Here is a 24,722-nt window from a genome sequence, read left to right as displayed (position 1 = left end):
GGGGGGGGTCTGCTTCTCCCTCTCCCTCTGCTGCTCCCCCTGCTTGTGCTCTCTTGCTCTTTTTGTCAAATAAATAAAATCTTTAAAAAAGAAAACCATGTATACCAAGAAAGCGTTAGAAAAATAAAATGAATGTCACTAGATCTGAGCAATGAATTTTCTGAACAATTCATCAAATTTTTTTCTATCAACCAATATTCACTATAATTATATCAGTGTATTCTTTCAACATCTTTTGACTTTCCCGACTTAGTCTTCACAAACTTTTCCCTACTTAGATCTAAATGGGGAGTTCTCTAGCTAGCTAGCTGTAGCAGACACCTTCGCCCCTCCTGGTAGAAGCAGTCCTACTGAAAAGTGTAACCTATTTCTGACTTCATTCTCTGAATTGTGAACCCTGCAGGTTCTTGTGATCCCCTGCACAACTGAGGTTTAGGAAACTGCTCGCCTCTGTCTGGAATCCACTTTTCCTATGTCCCAATCAAGTAGGACACAGAGCCTTACATAAGGGTATTTGATATACAAATGCTCTCTTCAGAGCCAATCCATGGACTTTATCATTAAAAACTAAGGTAAGGAAAATTCATTGCACAGAAGAAACAAAAGTAATAGAAGCCAACAGATGAACAGAGAGATGAGGTGACAGGCAATGCTTAGAAAATGTTTATATATAAATGAGAATATATGCTAGCTCATATTAATTCAGGAAATACTTTGTGTCCTGCCACCAAAGAACAGGCATAAACCAAGAAGCTTACAATGACCTGCTATCCACAGGCTTTCTGCATCTCCATTTCATTAAGGCATCTTGGCTATCAACTAAGGGATTTTCTCTCCCGAAACCATGCATATTCCTCTTTATTCTTCTTTAATTGATTCTTTTGTGCAGGTCCTAAAAGATAAGCTTCTTAACACAAACATCTTGACATCTTTATTATTAAAATAAAAGCATAAATCAGTACAAGGCTTTGGAGAGGTAACTAAGAAAAAGACTCCTATGCAGATTTCTGAATTAACATCCAAATCATACTTTGATGAATGAAGAATACTGAATTCTTAATATGGGTTTGGAACTTTACTAACTGGTATACAAGGATTATCCAATGAAGTGCTGGCAAACCTGCATTCCAGGAAGGAAATGGAAAACTCTAATTTATAGCATTTGCCAATTTCCATGGTATAAATACTGCCCTCATGGCTAATTTTAAACTACCACGATTTTAATACCCAGCTCTCAAAATTCCAGAATAGTTAACAATCGCAGCGCATCATTACATTCCATCCTCAAAACAAAACTTTTGATTGGAAATTATGACCCACCTCTTAAATATGTCTAAGCTGAGAAAGAAATTAGTGACGTAATTCTCCCAAGTTTACAATGTTAGTGAGGGGCCAGGGGTTGTCTTTCTTTGCTTTATGCTTTTGCATATGTAGTATAATTCTAATCCATTTCAGAGAAAAATGCAAATTAGCAACCAAAGAATGAACTAAATCAGAAAGAAAAAAACCCACAGCCAAACTTTCCTCTGGTGTGCTATTTGCCTAGAAAAACCTGCCACGGTAATGGATTCCAATGGGGTGTATAACTTAGCAGTTTGAAAAAAAAAAAAAAAAAAAAAAAAAAAAAACTCTACCTTGAAAACAGAACTGACAAAACTTTCATACATGCTTGACATCTTTTTCTTAAGATATTTTTCAAGACCGTGTTTAGCAGCTACAAAATAAGAGTTAATCAAGGACCTAAATTTGCCAGATCCATAATGTGGTGATATTTAGTTGGGGAAAAGTCAAGACCTTCCCTTATAATTATTACTCATCATTTAATAACAACTATCATTCTACAATATTAAAATATTTCTTGAAAAGAGTAAAAAGAATAACTCTTAAGGAGATGTAGCAAAATAGGCCCGAGAAAAAGAGATTTAGAAACATGGCATGGATGATTTTTCCATATTAATTATAAGCACTATCTTTTCAAGGAACTCATGGTAATGAAGCTGTTTCCAAAGAGATCTAATGTAGTGGAAAAAAGAAAAAAAAAACCTGACCAGGTACATTACTGGGCACTGAAACCTGAGTTTGAATCCAAGTATTTTTATTTGTGATCTGTGTATATCCGTGAGTAAGTTGTTTGATATTTTTCTGAGGAAAAAAAAGTTATTGTCTAGATTCAAGTGATACGATGATAACAGCAGCTAATTTTTTTGATCCATTTGAATGTTCCAAGTCCTGTGCCAAGTGATTCACATACACTGTTTCATATAATCCTCTCAACTCAAGTGAGAGAGTTCCTACCTCACTTTACCGAAGAGAAGCTGCCTTGCTTAGAGCATGAACTATTAACCGGGAGAAGAGAGCTTTGGGGCCACAGCTTCTAACCAACAAACCTTCTTATTCATCACACTACATTTTGTATGTATGTCATGAAAGGGGATGATGAGCCCTTTGGAAACTGAAATGATGTCATCTCCAAAAGGTTGTGATTTCATGAGATCTGTAACTGCATCATGTTCTTCTGTCTATCCCCAACTATGGCAACACACCAAATATGTGAATGAATACGAGAATGAGTGATTGTGATATTGACAATGGCTAAGCATCATCAATACTGTATTGGGAACACTATCATAACCTAGATCTCAAATACGTGCACACTTGGTTAAATATTTTGGAAAAAACTTCCAAAAGGTTTGGGTTCGAGCAATGATTAGTAAGGTAATTGATAAGATTTGCCATCCAATTTTAAATATATCAATGTATTTGTAAGAGATTTATTAGAAGTTATTTTTCTGCTGAGTGGTCATTGAAAGACCTTTGCTTTGGGGCACCTCGGTGGCTCAGTAGGTTAAAGCCTCTGCCTTTGGCTCTGGTCATGATCTCAGGGTCCTGGGATTGAGCCTATATGGGGCTCTCAGCAGGGAGTCTGCTTCCTTCTCTCTGCCTGCCTCCCTATCTACTTTTGATCTCTGTCAGATAAATAAATAAAATCTTAAAAAAAAAAAGATCTTTGCTTTGAATGCTTCAGAAAACATTTCTGGATCATATCACCCTTTTCCAAATTGTGAAAATATAAAAATTTGTCTTATCCCTCCCTCTGATGTTACCTACATATGGATATTTACCATGACAAGGACTCATAATGAGGTATTTAATAAAAATAAAAAGTGTTGATTAGAGATTTCCAAATTAATTTGTATGGACCAAAATAGCATACATTAGTGGAATTTTGCTTAGCTTCATCTTGTTTGATTTTTTTTCAGTTTTTAGAGTTGCCATTAATTATTTTAGGCTAATAAGACCAACATTACTAGGATAATCTCTGTTTAGAACAGTTAATATTTCTGCTACATCCCACATATATGAAACCTTATGCTCTAAATCACAAGGGAATGAGTACAATTCATTATCAAATAAAAACAAAAACAAAAAGATAACAAACAACACATGGCCTACTTTAATGGATGAGAATGGCAAGCTTCTTTTTCACAGGGCAAAAAATACAATCTCCCTCATTATAAACTGCTCTAAGCTTTTAAAATATCTTTTTTTTTTTTTGGTTACCTTTTTAGAGTATTTTGTGAAAACTTCCTTTCCTTCTACGTAGTTAATTTCCAATATGATTTCTGGTTTATTCATTGTCTTACTCTCCATAGTCTGCTCTTTCATGTATATTCTCTTTTTCTTTCTATTTATTTTATTAGACTTTGGACAGGGAGTGTCACTCACTTTTCTTTCTTTCTCTGGCTCCTTACACAGTACATGGCCTACAGAGGAAAACCTTAATATACATTTCTGCTACAATGAAGAGTTGTTCAGTCACTCCATTTTATTTTCACTCTACAGCTCTTCATTGTACAACCTGATATTAACAAAGAAGTCAGTGAGGGTGATGTGGGGGGGGGGTGCAAAGGGAGAGAATGTGTGATCGATTTTTCCACCTTTAAGAATTTTTCTAATTTTTCTAACATTAACCTGAGCATTGTCAGACACAGAACTAACCGTTGGGCCAAACAGTCTTTCATGAGAGTTTCTGAAGAGTAAATGACTTAAAGGATTTTTTTTCCCCCTCAGCAATTAGCCAGCATAATTTTTGTTAAAGATTTTTTTATTTATTTGACAGAGTGAGAGAACACAAGCAGGAGGAGCAGCAGAGGGAGAGGGTGAAGCAGGCTCTCCGCTGAGCAGGGAGCCGATACAGGGTTCGATCCCAGGACACTGGAATCATGACCTGAGCTGAAGGCAGACTAAGCCACCCAGGTGCACCTAGCCAGCATAATTTATTCACTGAAGGGGGTAAACTGGGATAATCCATAGAGATTCTTATATTCTGTAGAACTAGCAACACATACTATCTCCCATTCTTCAATATAAGTATGTTCACCCACTACATCAACACAAAAGGTTAACAAGAGTTTCTTACACTTCTTAAAGATGGACCTTATAGATAGACTGTGACCTAAAGATTTGTGCCACATCTTTCTTGATACACTAGACCATGAGTACTCTCATAAAACTCCTCCACAGTTGGCACACCCAGCAGGTTGGCTTTGACTCAACAGATCATGAGATACTATTACAGTCCAATATATTTATAATCTCGGTACTCCTCGACAAGGAATTTCGTGTTTAGCCAGTTCCAACCCAAGAATAACATAATTATAATTTTTTTTTTAACTCAAGTTCACTAGATTAAGAATTCTGAACTTTGGTTTCCCGGAGGAATCCTCAAATCCTCCAAGATTTGAAACAGCTTAGAAAAGAAAAAGATTGGAGGTAGTGGGGAGGGAATAATTTGTGCCAACATGATGTCTTTGTAGAGTCATTTGATTCTGTCAGCCCAGTAAATAAAAAGAATAGAATGCAGAACAACTGGGGTATTTTATCAACCCCTTAGAGCTTAGCCTAAGGGTAAATGTTCTGGGGAGGAATTCAAAGGAAGCTGAAAAGATTGCAAAGAAATTTCAGTCCTTCCTACTCTGCTGGTTAAAATGACCATCCCACTGACTAAGCTTTGTGGGGACTCCAGAGAAGAGAGATATCTCATCTACTCTAAGGGCCTCTGGATTTGAATATGGCCAAAACCCCAGGCATTAAAACTGCAATCTGATGAGAGAATTGCAAAAGAATGATTCCCATTTTAGCAGCTTTGTAAAAGAGCATAAAATGTTGTTATAAGGAAAACATCCTGCCTGGCTGGCTGGCTGGCTGGCTGATTCCCTTCCAGACTCTCCTTGTAAGATACTGTTCACCAGACTAGAAAGGATATAAAACTGTGGAACAAGTTTATCAAAGTGAACCAAGAAGTGACCCAACAAAGGACCCAGCAGAATATCATGCTGGAAATTCATTCTCCCAGGAAAAAACATACAAGAGTACACTTTGTTTGAAGAGCTCTGATTAGAACTTCAGTGTTAGGAGAACCACTAATGGCAATGGCACATGGGACACTGGCACAGGAGAGCACTGGTATACGAGTGACAGGGGTTTGCTAGCTCCAATCAATCAGTGCACTGAGGCATCAAAAAATACTTATATCTTTTGTATGTGGGACACTGATAGGACACACTTTTTAAATTGCTACATTCGAGCAAAGCAACTAGCTATCGTGTACTCTATAAAACAGCATTCGTGAGTAAATGCACAAGCATAAAGCTAATGATGTTTTAGAGTGGGGAGAGATCATTTCCATCAAAAATCTTTAGAGAAGGACTCATGACTGAAGTAGAATCTGAGCTGGTCTCGACAGGTGGCTAGACACAAAGAATGAGGAAATGCACGAAGTGGTCCACATGTGGTAATGGAAGATGGAAAACTGGAAAAGCAGGAACGCACGAAACATATTTACAGCATGTGTGAGCACGGTGAGCATGTATATACAATGACATATGCACACAGACTTGCACAGACGTGTACACATATGTTGAGATGTATAGATGTAAATAGAGAGACAAACACAGAGAGAGACGGGTCTACCTATCGATCTCTGCCTTCTCTTTTTGTTCCTGTTCTGTTTCCCTCCTCTTGGCTGCAGGACCACTTACTAGATTTGTGACCCTGGATTGGTTACTTACTCTCTCCCAGACTCGGTTCTCTTAAATGCAACGTGGAAATAATCATCGTCCTTACTCAGTTGTTGTATAAATGAAAATGAATGTTAATAGGCTTAAAACAGAGACTAGACCATTTTAAGCTCTCAAAACATGTTTGCTGATATTACTGTTTTTAATACCATCTCTCTTCATTTTTTTATGGTTCTTTCACCAGAATTTGAGCTCTTTGAGGGCAGAGAATATCGTATTCATTTTTGACTCTCAACATCTAGTACATTTCCAGTAGAAATGGGGCTCATAACTAACTCTTGAATGTTGTACTGATTCCTCATTCTATGTACCTGTACCACATTTACTTATCATAGACTCTCCAACTTCACATGCTTACGTTCCCAGACCTCCTCTCCCTAGACAGCTCTAGGTGTTCCTTCCTTTCTTGGCACTATGGGCATTGCTTATCTAGGGTTGTACTTAGCCTAATGGTTGTTATAATTCATGCTATTAGTTTCACCTATGGAATTTCAGAGCAAGTAGAAGTTGTAATCTGCAATTAGAAATCCATGATTCCAGCTTTTGACCTCCCAATGTTCACTAGCTAGATAGCTAGTGAACTCAAATGTGAACACTAAAAGAACATGTATCTAAAAAAAATACCCAGTTAACATGTTCTGCAAGTTCCACTCCCAGTAACTTATATATCTACATTAAAACAATTTGTTTTCTACAGGTGAAATGTACCATTATGCCGGCCTACATCCTGCAAAAAAAAAAAAAAAATCTATTGACATACACACTCTAGAGGGTTAAGGCTAAGTTAAAAGATTATTCCCTTTCCCAGCTACTTAGATTACCAAAAAAGATAGCCATATAAGATTACTTCGCCTTTTCTGACTTTAAAAAGTTGCCTGCTTGCTACCTTTTTTTATCTGAAGCCTGTAGGCAGATTCTAATTTGGCCCTGCAAAAAAATCTGTTTGGCCCTGGGCTGAGGGAAGATGTTAATTTTCATGACTGTTTTAGAACACATCAAAATTCAGTATGCATTTTTTCAGGATTTCAAAGCAATATGCTTAAAACATGCAATTTAGAACTAGAACATATAGAGCATTTAAAAATATTCAGGTTTTACCAAGAATCCATCCGGTCTATTATTGCAATAAGTAGGATACAAAGATATCTTTATCTGGTTGTGAATGAAACTCCATCTACTTAGAAAAAAGTTCGAAATAAAATTTTAGCTCTTTTAATTCTACAGAGGTTTTCTAGCTTTGACAGTAGAAATTTGGTGTAGTTGAAAAGAAAGAGATTATAAAATTGAATATGCATTAAGCATTTCTCAAAAATAATTGTAAAAGAAAACAGTTTCTAGTCTTTAATAATTATCTTTAATATAGCTTAAGGAACATTCTCAGCTTAGTCAACAAATGTAACAAAAAATGAGTAAGAACATGACTCGTTCCACCATGAAGGTCTGTAAAGACCAGCACGTTGGACATTGCCATGGACTTTATCCACAGGATTTGTGCTCTCTTATTTCAAGCAGTGGTGACTCCTTCCTGAGACCAGTGGGTAAGAACTTTTAAAAACAGTCCAAAAGAAATGAATTGGTAAATCTCTACCTCATACATGGCAGAATGACTTCTCATCAGTCTTAACAAACGTATTCCTATTGGGTTTGCATTGCCCTGTCCTTCCAGAATGCCAGAAGTCGGAAGCTGAATGGAAACGTTACAGATGTTAAGTCTTTGTTAGTCGAACCAAACGAATGTTGTGGAGACCCATTCAGTTACTTTCTGTTCCTCCCACGCAAAGTCCACATATGTCTAGTATCAAAATGAGATCAAGAATGAAATATTGAGGGGCACCTGGGTGACTCAGTGGGTTAAGCGTCTGCCTTCAGCTCAGGTCATGATCCTGGAGGCGAGGGATCCAGCCCCTCATCGGGCTCCCAGCTCAGCAGGGAGTCTGCTTCCCCTCAGCTTCTCAGCTCACTCATGCTCTCTTGCACACATGCTCTTTCTCTCTCCTCTTTCTCTCTCTCTCAGTCAAATAAATAAATAATATTTTTAAAAAGAGGAAGAAGATGATCTTGCACAGCCTCATACTCATGTAAAGACTTCACAGGCTTCAGTTGAAAAAATTAAAAAGCAAGAGAGAAATGTTTCATCATAACTCTTAGGACCACTTTCTTAGGTGAAGACTAGCTGCTGAGGGTTTTGGCTCCACTCACAGATAAGGGACCTGAAATTCACCTCTGAAATATAGCAACAATTTAGCAGTTTTTCAGAGGCAACTGGTTTTCTATCATGTATTTTTGGCACAAAATTCAGCTTCTGTTGAGGCACATTGCCACTTCCTAGAAATAGATGCTCTATGATCACAAAGGTTAACATCACTTGAGAGTCTACAGTGTGCCAGTCTCTGCTCTAAGAGTTTCACACATATCTCATTTAATGTTACAATGACATATAGAAACCTCCATTTTGGGAAGGAAGCTGAGTCTTGGAAAGGTAAGTAGTCCAACCAGTCACAGGTAGGCACAAGCACAGCTGAGATCTGGGCACTGGCAGTCCAACCCTAGGGCCCTCACAAACTACCCTGCTACTTCTGGGGAAAGTATAAGAAATCTAGATTATGCGCTAAGTACCATACCAGTTAATACTATAACACATGCAACTATCATTTCAAAAAAACCCAAAAACTAGACAAATGGCAAGAAATCCTGCTTGCATGTTCCTAAGACGCAGTTCTATCAGGTTCTCTTTCAGTAAATTCCAACAAGGCTCAGCTGAATTCTTTCACTGAACTTTTACTATAATGTTTTTACAAACCACAGTTTCTGATCAATGATGCTTTCGCTGTGGAACTGAGCACATGGTAATACTTACCCCGTTATACTTTGAAATCCAGCCCTCTATTTACCAAGCATAAAGGCAAATGCCACTTAAACTACTCTTAGTTCCATCTTTCTGATGTTCAAGCGCAGGAACAATTATCTCCATCAATATTTAATGGCCTAATCCTAAACAGACAGTGCCACAGTGTAGGCAATCGTCCTGTTAACATGCTGTTCATTTTCGAGCGTAGAGGCAGAAATGGACTATACAGTTACTGAAAATGCACAGCAGTACATTTCCCTAAGGTAAAATTCTCTGCACATTCTCTGGTCTACCTTCATTGATAATAAGGGAATTAGAAACATTTCAGAGTTGTGTTCAGTGGGTTAAGCTTATTCACTCTTTAAAATTCATGGAGAGAAGGAAGCTTTCTCAGTTTTCCAGTTTTTTTTTTTTTTTTAATAACAAGGTTTGCAACTCCCCTACTTAAACCTAACATGTCTCATGTTCCCACCTACCTGCCATTTAATTTTGTTTAGTTTAGTGGGGTTTTTTTCTTTTTTGTTTAGTTTTGTTTTTAACACTTTAAATAGCTTTTATTGTTACCAAGAATCATTGCCTAGGTACTTGACATCCAGACCCCTGGACTTTGATGAGAAATCTTTTTATGAAATATGAGATAAGAATGCCAATATAACACAAGCCATAAGAAATTTCAATGCAAATAATTTTTACAATTGCAACATGGGTAGAGAGTACTTCAGTCGCCTAAATAATTTCATTGAGAAGATCACAGTGTTGACTGTATGATCAGTTCTTTTTCTCTTCCTACTTTTATAAAAAAATTGAAGCCTGGGGTAGAAGGATGTAGGAGGTAAACTGCCATGTAAAACCATTCTTCAGGAAAAAATAACTTAGAGGAAATGTGGGCAGAGAAATCACGGAAAGATTCAAAGAGCAAGAGTAACCATGGAAGAAACAAAGGATCCTTCTCTGTTTATTAATAGGCTAAATACATTCCTGGCAGCTGTACTTGAGAATAAAGTCTGTATTATCTTCCCTGTGACTTCAAGGTTGACCCTAAATCTATCTAACCTCCTCTAAGTCTGATACAATTGGTTTTTAAGCCCAAGTTAGTTACGATTTTTTACTGAATAGAAAATTTCAACAAGTTTCCCTCTCAAGGTGGTATATTACTTAGAAACTTTCAAGACACTTCCCTTCTTTTTCCTCCCCTTTTTTGTATTTCTTGAGTATCCAGATTTGCAAGTGTTAAAATAAATATCAAGTATCTTGTCAATTTTAAGGGATAAGGTTCAAATACGTTTCTTCTACGTATGAGGTAATAAATAGCAAATTTGTCCATGTTGTCCAACTGGGGTAAAAGCGAGAAGGTTGGAGCAATTCAGAAATCTGGTGGCCTTCAGTGAGAATGGTAATAGACACTTTTTACAGATTTGAGAGGAAGGGACTTCATGTCTTTATACGATTCTCTAGTTCTTGTAACACAAAGTGCAGAATGTCCTCGTGAGACTATTTCTTACTCCTTTGCCAAATACAGTTCTTAAGTACTATGTTTATATAACCATCTGCCATGTTTACATAGCAGAACTCAAAGGCAGAAATCTCTCATTTGTCAGAAGCATGGCCATGTCCATAAGCCTATCTAGTATATAAATTATTTTGGAGTAAATTAGAATCTTTCTCCATTAATGCTCATTCACTTAAAAGCAGGGTCAGGCCTAATGCATAGTGGAGGGGTGGGTGGCTTTGTCTTAGAAAACCCTGTCTCCCTCCTGTTCTCCTCCTCCCAGAATCTAGTGACTGCTGATTGCCTGGTATTTTCATCCCATATCTGACCGAGACAATGTTTCTGCCCACCTTCCTGCCTTTATCCATTCAACAAATATTTATTGAGCACTTACCACATGTCATCAGGCAGTGGTCCAGGTAAGTACTGGAGTTATGTCAATGAACCAAAGAAAGAGTCTGGCCCCGTGCAGCTTGTATCTAAGAAAAGAAAAAGGAAAGAAATAACAAATATAATAAGTGCATGAATTATATAGGATGTCAGCTGATAATATGGCTATGGAAAAAAAGAAAATAAAGCTGGGGAAGTGGAGGAAGAGGACTGTACTTTCAAATAGAGGCCAAAATGGGCCTCATTGAGAAGGCAGCTCCTGGGTAAAGAAGTCAGCCATATGGAAGTCTGAAGGAGAGCTTCAAGGAGGAAAAGGCCATTGCCCAAAGGCCCTAAGGTCAGAGTATGCTTGATGTGTTTGAGGAGCCACAGGGAGGCCACTGTGACTGAAAGAGAGTGAACAAGAAGAGGTATAGGTGAAGAATCAAGGGAAAAATAAAACAGACTTAGGGAGGTGTGGGCATCTCGAATAGGCCACTGGGAAACGCTGGCTTTTAATCTGTATTAAATCCCATTCCACAGAGTTCTGTGCTTTGTTAACACTCAGCATTGACCAGATCGATGATACATTTATTTACTCATTCATTCCATTCTTTATTTATTCATTCTTCCAACAAACACTACGGACGGCATAATAGATAATAGGCCTCATGATAGACAGTAAGGCTCTAACATCAAGCAAAAGCAGACATAATCCCTGTCCTCAAGGAGTTTATGATCTAATGAAGAAGACAGATAGCAATCTGACAATCACGGGAGAAGCGCTGTGAGGAAGAATCCTTCAAAGGTGCAGGATGCCGCAGAAGCCCGAAATAGGGAAATGTGACTTACTTATGTTGGGCAAGAACAGGGCCCTGAGAAAGAAAGCAATCAAGCGGCAAAGATAAATAGGCATTAATTAACTAGGCAAGCCAGAGACAAGTGCCTAGGAGAATGGCAAGAAGAGCATGATGGCAGGAGACTAAAGCGGTTAGAGCCTGAGAGCCAGAGGAGCGGCATGGGGGTGAGTCTGGACAGGTGGGGCAGAAGGTAGGGATGGAATGTGCTAGGGCTCAAAGGCCATAACAAGCAGTTTGTCTTTATCCTAAGCCCATTGGGAGGCCACTAAAAGATTTTAAGTAAGGTGGTGACCTGACTGGATTTAAGTTTTAAAGATCACTAATCCATATTGAATATGTATTAATGAGTTTATGTGTCTATCCTCTAGATAATTCATTTGCATTTTAAAAGGAGCCTTATAGAGATAATCCTGAATCCAAGCAGATCCTGGTGGGAATTTTAAATATTGCAGCAAGCTGATGAGAAAGAACAAGTGAGGTAGGGAAATCATTGAGCGGCCCATCAATTCAGTCAGAGAAGGAAGTCAGATACTACGTATTAAGCTTGTAAAATATGGCTTTCATTAAACTATTAAGATGTCAGGGAAGAACAAAATATTGGTTTTGTGTGAATACTAGATCCCTTTCACTTCTTTGATAAGCATTTTGAGCCCTAGTGATGTTAAATGACTTTCCCAAGGTCACAGAGAAATTTCGTAGCAGTTCATCCAGTGTAAATGGATTCCAAAAAAAAAAAAAGCAAAATGGGTAAATTAATTTAAGACTCATACTAGAAGGTGTAGGCATATTAATGACTCCTAACTCTTTTGTTTTTACTTCTAAAACTTTATGGAATACTTATGTCCATACAGCCTTAAAAATCCTTCTGTTCTTTGGGCACAGTTCATAAATCCCAGTCGATTGCCTCCTGTGCGATATCTTCCTCACAGGTGTGTGTTGAGACTTCTCAAATTAGTCCTCAGAGGGAAAGCTGTTCGGTGAGTACCCCTTCCTCTCCATCCTCAGCGCTACCCTTTCCCACTACTACCACTGCCACCCATACCCACCTCAGTCAACAAATATTAAGAGTACATCAACTATATACCAGACAGCCTGATAAAATATGAAGATTAAAAAAAAATCCCTGTTTTCCAAAAATTCGGTAGAGTGAGAGCAATTGGCAAGTAAATGAATAGTCACCCAAAAAAGTCACAGTTTCTCTTTAAAGTTGGACACAGGATGCTGTGGAAGAAGACAAATGTCACACCTAACTCCACCACAGATGAAGGAGGCTTCACAGAAATGACATAAGCTGCCAGTTTTGAAGGATATGTTAAAATCTACCTCTGGATTGAGCAAAATAAGAAGGGCTTTTTTGGTTGTTATTTGTTTTGTTTCATTTTGTTTTAGATTATATGGAGTTGACACACCTCAAATTAATTTTGCTCAGCTGTCTTCTGGTATGATGTTATCAGCCTATATTGAGGGTCCCAAAATGAAACATTTCAGTGAAACTCATCATTGTTCATATAAGACCTTATCCTGTGTCCTGTGATTAACACGTGGTCTCTTAGGCCCATCTGGTACCAACATGAGGAGTAGTTGAACTTCCTCAGAGTTCCCACTGTTGTTGTTTTTTTTCTCCATTATGGATGTTGTATATTGCATGACCAAATAAATTTCCTTTATCCCATTAGAAAAAGGGGGCAAGACTTGAACCTAAATTCTTCAGACTTATTACTTCTTATGAGTTGCATAATTCTATATATTCTATGTATTTTAATACATGTACAGACCATTACAATAAAGATACAAAACAGTTTCATCATCCCCAAAATAATGACATCCTTCTTCTACTACAACACCAGCAACCTCTGCTGTTCTCCACTACTATACTTGTCTTTTCTCAGATGTCTTATAAATGAACTCAACTATTACATAGCCTCTTATAGCTGGAATCTTTCACTCAGCATAACATCATTTATGAGACTCATCTAGATTGAGACGTGTATCAGTAGTTTGTTCCTTTTTATTGTTCAGGATTCTCTCACAAGCATGGGTAAATCACAGCTTGTACACTCACCCATTGGAAGGCTTGGGACTTTTTTTTTTCCAGTTTGCAACAGTAACATTCAGAACTGCTATCAACATTCAACTAAAGACACGATACCAGTATAAGGTTTAATTCCTGTAGATAAAAATCAGGAGTGATATTGCTAATTTATATGGTAGGTAAATGTTCAACTTTATAAGAGACTGCCAAAACTGTTTTCCAGAATGGATGTACCATTTTACATTCCCACCAGCAATATCTGGGAGTTCCATTTGCTTCAATCTTGTCAGCACTTGGTATTGTCAAGATTTTTATTTAAGCCACTCTAGTAGATATATGGTATGATCTCACTGAGGTTCTAATCTGAATTTCTTTAAAAGCTAAGAATAGGGTACATCTTTTCATGTACACATTTTCCTTGGTCCTTTTAATTCTATTTTAAGTCCACTTTTGCTTTTCCTTCTTTTTTTGCAATCTCTTTTAAATATATTATATAATTCTGCTTTCTCTCCATATTATTGAAGAAACTTAGGGCATTACTGGTATAAGTGTGGATATAAATGCCTAAGTTAAGTTAAATACAAAATAAAAATCACAAAAATGTAGTATTCCAACAAATTCCAATTTAAGTTCCTTATTATTCTTTTTTTTTTTCATATACGTGTTTTAAGGTCTATGAAAAGTATAAAGCACAGCATTTTTTTTTCTCTTTATTTCTAAATCTGATATTTTCTAAGCTCTGGTATAAATTCTAGAAAAAAAGAAACAGTAAATCACTGAAAGCAGACAAAATAATGCTTTCAACAAAGAACCCCATGGAATTGTCCTTTTGAAATGTTATTACATTGTCTCTGTGTATATTTGGCTCTGCCAATTGCATTCTGCAATTCCTGTTCTCTGCCAGCTCTGGAGAAGGATAGAGCCAAATAACTGTGGGTTTTTTGATCTACTTGTCACCAAAAAGTTTGACAAAAGTCTCTTAAGCATTAGAACTATAAAAAACATTTACAACAAGATCAGAAAAAGCATGAAGTTTAACTCAATTGATTCTACATTAAATCCATGGTTTCAACCAAGCTCATTAAAAGCACAAATCTTGTTGCAAACCTGGGATTATTTCAAATGAAGTGATTCATGCTTTGGATAGCTGCCATAAAAGTTTGGTAAAATATGATAGTTTCAATTAACTTTTCACTTGAAATTGTGCATGTAAAATGCACAGCTAAAAGCAATACACTAGAATACTATATCACACTAATAAAAATCCTCCATCATTCCCTTAAGATTAGGGCAAGTACCCTTCCAGTTCTGGGAAATCATTGTATTTGGTATACTTTGAATGAAATGCTTGTCTGCCAGGTCTATGAATCTAAGCTTCTAAAATCAAGAGGATTTAGCAAAGGCTTCAGAGTGACCTGTGTGTGTGTTTTTTAAGATTCTCAAGGGATTAACACTATCTGGTCCTTGTGGAGTGAGTGATTGCCTGACCCTATTGGTCTCCGTCTTACCAAAATGGTTTAAGATGGTTTACCTTGAGTCCAGTCTGTACTTTAGCAGAATTTCAAAAGCAAAGAGACTTCAATGAAGAGAGGATGACGAGTCTGACTGGAGGTATTATCTTTGCCAGGTGGCCCCTACTCCTTGCTGCGTTCAAAAGCAAAGAGAAGACCTTGCATGTCCTCTACTTGTTTGTTGAGGCCTGGACTTCTTTTTTTTTTATGATTTATCTATTAAAGAGAGAGAGAGTATTTGAGCAGGCCAGGGTCAGAGGGAGAGAGAGAATCCTCCAGCAGACTCCCCAGTGAACATGAAGCTTGATGTGGGGCTCCATCCTAGGACCCCAGGGTCATGACCTGAACCGAAATCAAAGGTTGGATGCTCAACCAATTGAACCATCCAGGAGTTGCTGGACTTCTTTAGGAGAGAAGGAAGAGAGTTAGGGACAGGGGAAAGATAGAAGAGAGACAGAGAAAGAGACAGGGGAACAGAGAAGGGAAGGAAGGAAAGAAGGAAGGGAGGGAGGAAGGGAGAGAGGAAAGAAGGAAGAAAAGAAAGGAGGAAAAAATGGCTTCTGGACACAATAAAGTCTCAACAAATATTTGTGGAGTGAATAAATGAATGAATATATATTTCTTAAAAGAAGGTATCATGGTGTAATGGATTTAGTCAATGGATAAATGATAAATACTACATTCTTTCTTGCTAGCTAGCTAGCAGAGAACTAAACAGATGGAGAAAAGATTGCTCCTGAATACAAGGGAAGGGTACTGGGAAAGGACACTAAAGGTGTGAGGTAGCTTGTGTCATTTTGCCTAGAGCCAGCCCAGTTTGACTTTGTCTCCAGGTAGATTAATTATTTGATATAGCATAGAGCGTCCATAAGCACAGGTTCCAAAGGCCGATTTCCTGAATTGAAATCCTGTTACCAATTATTGACCATCCTCAAGCCTCACCATTTCTGTGCCTCAGTTTCCTTATCTGTCCAATGAAGACAAGAGTGGTAACTATCTAATAGAGTTGTTACAAGGATTAAGAGTTAATATAGGTAAAAAACAGTTAGTAAGCATGGGGAAGCTTTCATGTATTGGTTCTTACTATTCAGTAAGAATAAATGATGAAAAGTATTATCAAACTATTGTCCAGGCTACATAAAGAAAGAATGAGGATATTGTCTTTGTGATTGTAGACCTTCAAAATATTGAATTGGTATATTAATAAAAATATTTCTATTGCAATTACTTAATTGGTTTTCTAGGAAAATCAGCCTTCTATCAGTTTAAGCACTTTCTCCTTCGTTAGGCATCTCTTGGCGATAAGTTAAATATAAGAGCCTAGAACTGCAGAGCTAAGAAATATACAAGGGGAGACATTATCCATAAGGTACCAAGAGAAGCAATCCTCACAGCCCCTGTTGGTGACCCACAGCTGTTGAAGAAAGCCAACTGCCAAACATAGGAGTAAGCGACTTACTGTGTCTTAGGTCTGGAACATAATGGCCAATTATTTATTGCCAGTAATGCCTCACAGCAGACTAAGAAGACAACCATTTTCTCTCAGTAAATTTATATTGCTTGCATTCTGGAAAAAAACAAATTGCATGTTGTTTGAATTGGAATTTGGCCATAATACCTAAAGTTAATGTTCTTAAGATTGCAAAAATTATTGGTGATGATAAGAAAACAAGACCATATTTTTATATTTTAATTTTAACCCAAAGAGAGAAAACCCCAGCAGAGTTGGCAGGAAAAGCAATTGGAAAGGACTCAACTCTTCCAAATATTCGTCAATATAGAAATGGTTTTGAACACAAGTGATGAGGAAATCCCACAGACTGAGTTGGCATAGATTAAAGAACACAGAAAGTTGAGGAGGTTTAGTCCATGCAGAATGGGAAGGACTGAACTGCCCTTAAGAAGGTCATACTACAGAGTACACCAAATCCCTATTTCTTTACTCACTAACACGTTTTCAGTGTTTATCTGTTTATTTTTAACAAGGTCACCCGTGAATCAATCGACAGCTAGTGCCAAGGGCAAAAGACAAAACTGCTCATTGACTGCTACAGGAGCTTTCAAAAACACTAATTGATCAATAGTGATCATTGGTACACTGAGTCTTCGTTCCTTTAGGGATCTTCTTAACCACAGACTTTCTCTGGAGCCAATCTCATAATGCAGCCTCCCTTTGTATCTTCAGTAACCTCATTAATGGCTGCCCTGTGCTCCCTGTCTACTTTTAATTTCTTCTAGTAATAGAAAATACTTCATAATGGAAGATTTAATTAACTGAGTTTCCAAAAAGCTATTTACAGTGAACTGGGAACATTAGCTTTAATTTTTATTGTTCAAGAATGAAGATACTCTTTTTACAACAGATTAAATGCAGCAGGAAAACAACATTTTAACCACACTAAAGTGTGGGAACCCACTGGCAAAAGTCAATTGTTCTGCTGAGAAGACAAAGGCTATGACAGTCTGATCTGAGGGGAGAGGGCCTGTTCGAAGCCTCTTGTCGTTTCCTTAACTTTCCTTGAGTAACACATAACAGTCCCCATTCACATCTACAAGAGCTCTAACCTGAATGAGAATCAGTTTTCTAACACCAGAAGCAAAACATTATAGTAAGGTGTACAAGATGGCGGGTCCTCTCCTTCCCTCTCTTCCCACACAATAGAATCTTAACATCTTTTCAAAAAATATACAAGAGGCTTTTCTAGGTGCGTTAAAGATCTACCTTTTATAGCTAGGTCCTATTTTCAAGAAGATTCAACATTGGGTAGTGTCAAAGACAGAGAAAGAAAAATCAATGTGACCTTGGGAAAACAAAGAGGTCTCGAGGTCAATCAGCTAAATATTTGTGTAGAAAAGTTTTTATAGGGGCGCCTGGGTGGCTCAGTGGGTTAAGCCGCTGCCTTCGGCTCAGGTCATGATCTCAGGGTCCTGGGATCGAGTCCCGCATCAGGCTCTCTGCTCAGCAGGGAGCCTGCTTCCTCCTCTCTCTGCCTGCCTCTCTGCTTACTTGTGATTTCTTTCTGTCAAATAAATAAATAAATAAAAACCTTTAAAAAAATAAATAAAAAATAAAGAAAAGTTTTTATAGCGTTTATGAATTTCTAACCTTTGCGTTTGTCCTGACATAAGCTTATATGCAAAACTTGGTTGGCTATGAGTTACCCAACCAGCTGACAGGTGACTCAGCGAGTCCTCCCAGTTACACACATAAACACCTAGCTGGGGCATGCATATGGCTTGCTTAAAGTGTGTCTTTAAACCCCCACAGAAAAGAGCTGCTGAATGTTACACACTAGCTATTTTTCAGAGTGAGGCTCTTCCACAGTTTTATCTTTTTCTCTCATTTACCAAATGAAATTAGACCACATTACAGACTAATACCTCATGAATTGCATCTATTAAATCAGAGCCAATTTGAGGGGTAGAGGCATATGCACACAGAAGCACTAAATGCCCTGTGAAAAAAGCAGAAAGGTAGCTTAAAGGTTTATAGTGCCAAGTAGCTTTTCATCTGTAAAAGACCTGGGTTCAACTCTTTGCTTCCAGGCTGAGTAAAACTGACATTCATGGCTCTATCATGACTTGCATCGCAAAAACCAGACTGTTGGTTTGCTAACCAATGTGGAAGCCGAACAAAGAAGGTGACACATTGCAAATTTCTGTAAAAGTGGAAATCCTGAGGGTCGATCTGCTTCTGACTCCACTGTGCAGACTAGAAGCAGAAGCTTATCTTGTAAGAGCTCTAAAGGTACTTTCAATAAAAACATCATAATTTTCATCTATGTTATCCAGAAAAGGACTTGATACAGTTCACAGGATCCAAGCTTCAAAGGCAAACACAAATCCTAATATATTTTCTTTGGGAAGGTTTAAATATCGTAGCTTTTTTTGTGTTTGGACCTCTGAAGCAACTGATTTAGGAGTTAACTTTTGTAGGAGTTTACTGCTCCCCCCAAATAATTCATTACCAATGGTTATTCTGCCTTTGCAATTAATCAGGTTTGAAAGTGCTTCATTTGGTGCATTTGTATTGTTTAAATAAATCTGGAAACACTAACCCTGTCACGTTCAGGGGTCGAGTGTGGGAATGAATCTGTAGACACAGAGGGTAAAATACTTCAAGGCGTATCCCCAAGAGATTTCCCGCTGGACAATCAGAATTTATTTTCCAAGAGGAGGGTGTCCCCGTGCAAGTGAGCCCCGTGGTGTGTTTTAAGGTCTCCTTAACCTGTCTCAGCAGATTGCATAAATCACAGCCATAAAGTCTTCCCATTCAGCATGTTAGGGCTAGAGAAAGCTGACCAGCTTCTGACCTCTTATTCTGGGCCCCAACTGACCCTAACTTAGAAGTTCAAGCGGTCAATTGCAGGTCACTGAGGGCAGCCTCAGAATCTTTTTAATTCCACTTGGACGGCAAGGTTAAATGTAAGCAGCAAGGTATTTTCCCAAGTCTGGGGATGTGCTGCTTACAGAGTCCACACCTAGATGACCAAAAGAGAAAGGAAAAGAAAAAAAAAAAAGGAGAGGAAGAAAAAACAAACTCTAAGTTGGTGTCCTCCTAACCAGCCCCACTTTGGTCAAACACCATGCAGGTCGTTTATCAGTATAATGGATCTACAGACAGCCTTAAACAATTGTCAAACATTCTTTTAAAAGCCATTAGTTTTTCAACTAATATATATCTGTTTTGTGCATTTGTTGAACCCTTCACTTGTCACTGAGAACGGCCTGTTAAGCTAAGCAGAGGCCTGATCAGTTTTCAGTGAGCGCTGAGCCTCAGGGTTCACCTGGGTCAGCCACAAGATTTATGAGGCCCAGTGCCAGTATCTGATTGGGACTGTTAGTGCTAAAGAAAGCTGACACTTCCTCCCTTTCCCTCCTCCTCAAGCTCGACACACAAAGTCCAGTGACTTAACTTGTCCATTCCCACTGGCTGCCTAAGAGGCAGCAAAATTGATGACCTGTACAGACACCAAAGTGGACATCAATAAAAAAAGATGGATGTGAACGAGTGGAGTGACATGCCTCATTGCTGAGGGGACAGAGGAGGGGAGAGAAAAGGTTAAAAAAACACTAGAAAGTTATTTATATAAGCTTCAAGGACAAGGATTTTGCCACTACTTGCCTAAGGATTTGCTCTTACAATATTCTTTCCTCTAGCTTCTAACCTTCTCTGGTTGACACCAAAAAAAAAAAAAAAAAAAAAAAAGGGAGAGAGAGAGAGAGAGAAGAAGAGGAAAAGAAAAGAAAGGAAAAAAAAGAAAGAAAGAAATCTGAAGTCTGGAGACCTCTGGTAATTCCTAGATCTTTTTATTTGTTGGCGTAAATCCAGAAAATTTTATTACTCCTTTTTGGTCACAAAAATGTGACACCATGATATGGATGAAAACTCTTGAAACATGCCAAAAAAAAAAAAAAAAAAATGTAGGGTAACATTCTAAAAAGGGACCGGGATTGACTAAGCATTACCATTGTCCTTAACTAATAAGAATAGTTAAAAGCTGAGCAGATGGCATTTTCCAGAACCTAGTAGCTGTGAGTGCTCTGAAATAACTTGCTCATGTTGAAGCATCCCCCAAGGAACTTTCCAAACACATTAGAAATTATATTCATGAAGACAGAATCCACAGAGTAGTTTACACACTCGAAATGAATGAAAGTAACTGGATTAAACTTTAGTCTACTGGACATGTTCTATCTTAAAGGGCTTGTGAGAAAAATTATTTGGTACCTTAGCTAGCTCTCCAAATTAGGTCCAAAAAAAGACAAGTAAAATGAACAGAAGAATAATTTTCAGTATTTTTTCTCAATCTCTTTTTAAATTATTTATTTATTTTTTGCAAGAGAGAGAGCGTGAGCAGGGGTAGGGGGTCAGAGGGAGAAGCAGACTCCCCACCAAACAGGGAGCCCAAAGCTGGACTTGATCCCAGGACGCCAGGATCATGACCTCAGCCAAACACAGACTCCTAGCACACTGAGCCACCTAGGCACTCATCTCTCATTCTCTCTTGATGCGCTTACTTGCCCTCTAGGATGTTTTCTGCATGCTTATATATTATGTAAATGAGATCTAAATCTAAAATGTGACCAGTGAGGTTGGGAGTGATTATGCACTCAGCCACAGCAGAAGAAATAAATGGCAGAGTCCCAAGAGCACAGTGTTTGCACGGGAACTTTCCATCCTAATTCTGCCTTGATTTTGATGCTCCCTTCCGGAAACGTGGTCTGATAGTCTACTCTCTTACAGCAGAAAAATATTGTAAAAACTATGAAATTAATTTTTAATAACTCCTGGTGTTCCAGATGATGATACCGTCTTTTATGTTGAGATAGAGCCTTATTAGATTCCAGATCAAGAGAGTAAATCTAATGCTGCCACACTATCCCTTTTGTGTGCAGAGACTGAGCTTGACATCTTCGAGAAAAGAGTTTGGAGTTCTTACCATTTCAGCAACACCAAGATGGGTCAATTTCACAGTCTACAATCCAACGCCTCTCATTGCTCTGAGACGGCAGTAGAGCATGTTTTACACTGAATCACAACAGAACTTGTGACACAGTGGAGGGATGAAGTCCTTACCTCTGGTGAATTTGTTTCCTAGCTTAGCATAGCCATTGTGTCCAGAATCAAAAACTCTCACATGAGGGGATTCTGCGAGACCCACACTCTCTTCTGCCCAGTTGCTGACCCTATCTGACTTCCTAGGTACATACAGCAACTTTTGAGCAGGAAGGTTTACTATCAAGGACGGAGTAATATCAGGCAGGTTTGGTTAGCCACTATTCCCATTCTAAAATAACATAGACTTTGCCATCAAAAAATCTGTCAGAAGAAGCCTTTACCAACCCTGATACTTTGTCTGATACCAGCTCTGTTTTAAAGTCATACTAAACCCATCTTCTCCAGGTTTCACATCCTCACCCTTGGGATTTTCACAAACTCCTCACACAGGGGCTTTTCTCCAGGCTCAACAAGCTACCCCTCATTTCTCTAAAGAGAGTCAAATCCCCACAGGGACTTCAGCAAGATCAGGAGGAAGGATTTGCATCATTGCTCTCAAGCTCAACTTAGACCTAAAGTAACTGCCAGCAGCAAAATGATGTGAGTTTATAAAATCCCTGATCTAACAGTATGTTAAGAGGGTTTTAAGAGTTTGATTGTGAGCTATCTAGTTTCGTTTCCTTTAACATCAAATGTATTTTTGTTTCTTATGATCACTATTAGAGTCATAAAGTTTGGGGATTTTTTTTATCCCCTTTCTTTAATGAAGACATGATAGAGTTGTGAGAATCACCTAGCATAGTGTTTGGCATCGAGTAGCTTTCTAATTCATTTTAAATGACCTTCCCAGCTCCCTCTGGTCCTCTTTGTAGCTGAGCCATCACCCACATAGAGGACGGACTTTCCAGAGGATATTAGCCAAAATATACAGCTCAACATTTTGACAAGTTAACAAAGAAGTCCTGAATAAAAACCCTTATTTTCTCCAGAATATCTAAGAAAGCCTCTGAAATGTCCATCCTAGATCCTGATGGCTCCTCATTTTATTTAGATACACAAGTATCATTGGAGACTTTGTCAAAAGATGTGGCTGCATTCCCTGCCCTAATCACTACATAGGAGGTCATTCCAAAAGGTAGACTGGAGATCCAAGAATGACACTTCCAAGGGGCTCAGTGCCATCTATTTGAGAGAGAATTTGAGCTCTTAGAGGGTTAAAAGTAACCCTGGTTCTTTGATGGCTAATTCTGGATCCTCTGCTGAGACACCTCTGATCTTCCATTAAACTGACAACATAGATTTCCCTTTAGCATCAGGCAGCAATAGTTAAAAATTTCCTTAAGCTGCTCAGGAATAGAGTCCCCTGTGTCATTTCTTTTGGGACCTCTTGACTGAAAAAGTGTTAAGGAGACATTTCAGATTACCTGAGTAAAGCGGAAGAATTCTTAAGTTCTTAATTCAGGGTCAGTGGTATGTGAGAAGAAGCTCAGACCATTGGGGCTGAACTGGGTTCTGCCACAAGTTTGTGGTTATCGAGCTCTGAATTCAGTCTGATGTCAGGCAGCTCTAGAGGTTGACCTTGGTCTTCTCTGAGCTGGAAATGGATGTCAAGGGAAAGTAACTTCTAGTCTCATAGGATTCTGGGAAGTGATATTCCAGGGTTCCTCCAGCATGAGGCAAATAATTGGTTCTGCCTCACCTGATATAGAAAAAAAGTATCACTGGTCTCTCTTTATGCAACATAAAACTTTCCTGGAATTTAGAATCATAATGTTATTCTTAAAAATCGGGGATTTTACCAAAGAATGAAAGCACCCTAGATAAATAACAAACAGATTAAAATCATTTTTATAGATAAAAGTTTGTCAATTCTGAGATTGTTTTGCTATTAGTTCTCTTTCCATGAGGCAGAGAATCATAGTAAATGAATCAAATTACTTCCCTTTTATCCTTTGTTGATTTTTAATGTTATTTTTCAGTTTAAAAAAATCAACACAATTACGCATGAAAATGTCTAAAAAGTTACTAAGAATTAAATTAGGGAACCAAACAATGCTGAGAGTTTAATGAATCACAACTAAGTAAATCTTCTTGAATTCATTAATCAGTATAGATGTCACAACTAAAAAATTGAGTTGTAAAGTCACTATCTCAACCTAAATCTCTATCTTATGTGTCAGTATATAGTCACACACATCATATTTTCCTTTACGAAGACAGATCATAAACTATCAATACCAGATATGCTATTCAGGTGTCTCCACATAAGATCAAAGTGTTTGAGACACCTTAAGCTTTAGTATATGCTCTATACCATTCAGGTGTCTCAGAATTAAAATTGCAAAAAATTTATTGTCAAACTGTGTCATTAAGAAAATACAGTTTTGGGGCTGACTGGGTGGCTCAGTGGGTTAAGCCTCTGCCTTCGGCTCAGGTCATGATCTCAGGGTCCTGGGATCAAGTTCCTCATCAGGCTCTCTGCTAGGCAGGGAGCCTGCTTCCTCCTCTCTCTCTCTCTCTCTCTCTACTTGTGATCTCTCTCTGTCAAATAAATAAAAATCTTTAAAAAAAGAAAAGAAAATACAGTTTTGTCAGTCTTTTTTTTTTAAGATTTTATTCATTTATTTGATAGAGAGATAGTGAGAGAGACAGCAGAAGCAGGGGAAAGGGCAGGCAGAGGGAGAGGAAGAAGCAGGCTCCCCACTCAGCAAGGAGCCCAATGTGGGCTGGATCCCAGGACTCTGGGATCATGACCTGAGCAGAAGGTAGATGCTTAAATGACTGAACCACCCAGGCACCCCAGTTTTGTTAACCTTTAGCTGTTGACAAATATAGCATGCTCAGGACAGATCAGCCAAGAACACTTTTGAAGCTTTTGCTGTATTAAATGTTTGTTTATGGCCTAATCAGGCAAATTGATGCTAACTGTCTGCTCAATTGCTAGTGATTAGAAGTCGCTGACCCATAAGAACACCTTGCAGGGACTGTGCCTTAATAGCAATGAATCCTTTGCTGTGCTCATACCACAAGG

At 38.2% G+C, this 24,722-nt stretch overlaps 1 long non-coding RNA gene across 5 annotated transcripts in view; it reads right to left on the bottom strand.

Moving 5' to 3' along the window:
* The window catches only part of LOC123390419, a 331,180-nt gene that overhangs the window by 117,825 nt on the left and 188,633 nt on the right, over window positions 1-24,722 (bottom strand). For 3 of the 5 annotated variants that reach the window (XR_006604990.1, XR_006604993.1, XR_006604992.1), the window contains exon 4: window positions 10,812-10,896. This is a non-coding gene — a long non-coding RNA (uncharacterized LOC123390419). Of the gene's footprint in view, window positions 1-10,811; window positions 10,897-16,648; window positions 16,757-24,722 lie in introns of all 5 variants that reach the window. The other 2 variants (XR_006604991.1, XR_006604994.1) reach the window with 1 other exon arrangement.

The sequence above is a fragment of the Mustela putorius genome, unplaced genomic scaffold, assembly GCF_011764305.1.
Source record: "Mustela putorius furo isolate JIRA1106 unplaced genomic scaffold, ASM1176430v1.1 tig00537350_pilon_pilon_pilon, whole genome shotgun sequence".
NCBI lineage: Eukaryota > Metazoa > Chordata > Mammalia > Carnivora > Mustelidae > Mustela > Mustela putorius.
Note: the sequence above shows the minus strand (reverse complement) of the source record. Positions and strands in the feature narration are given on the sequence as shown.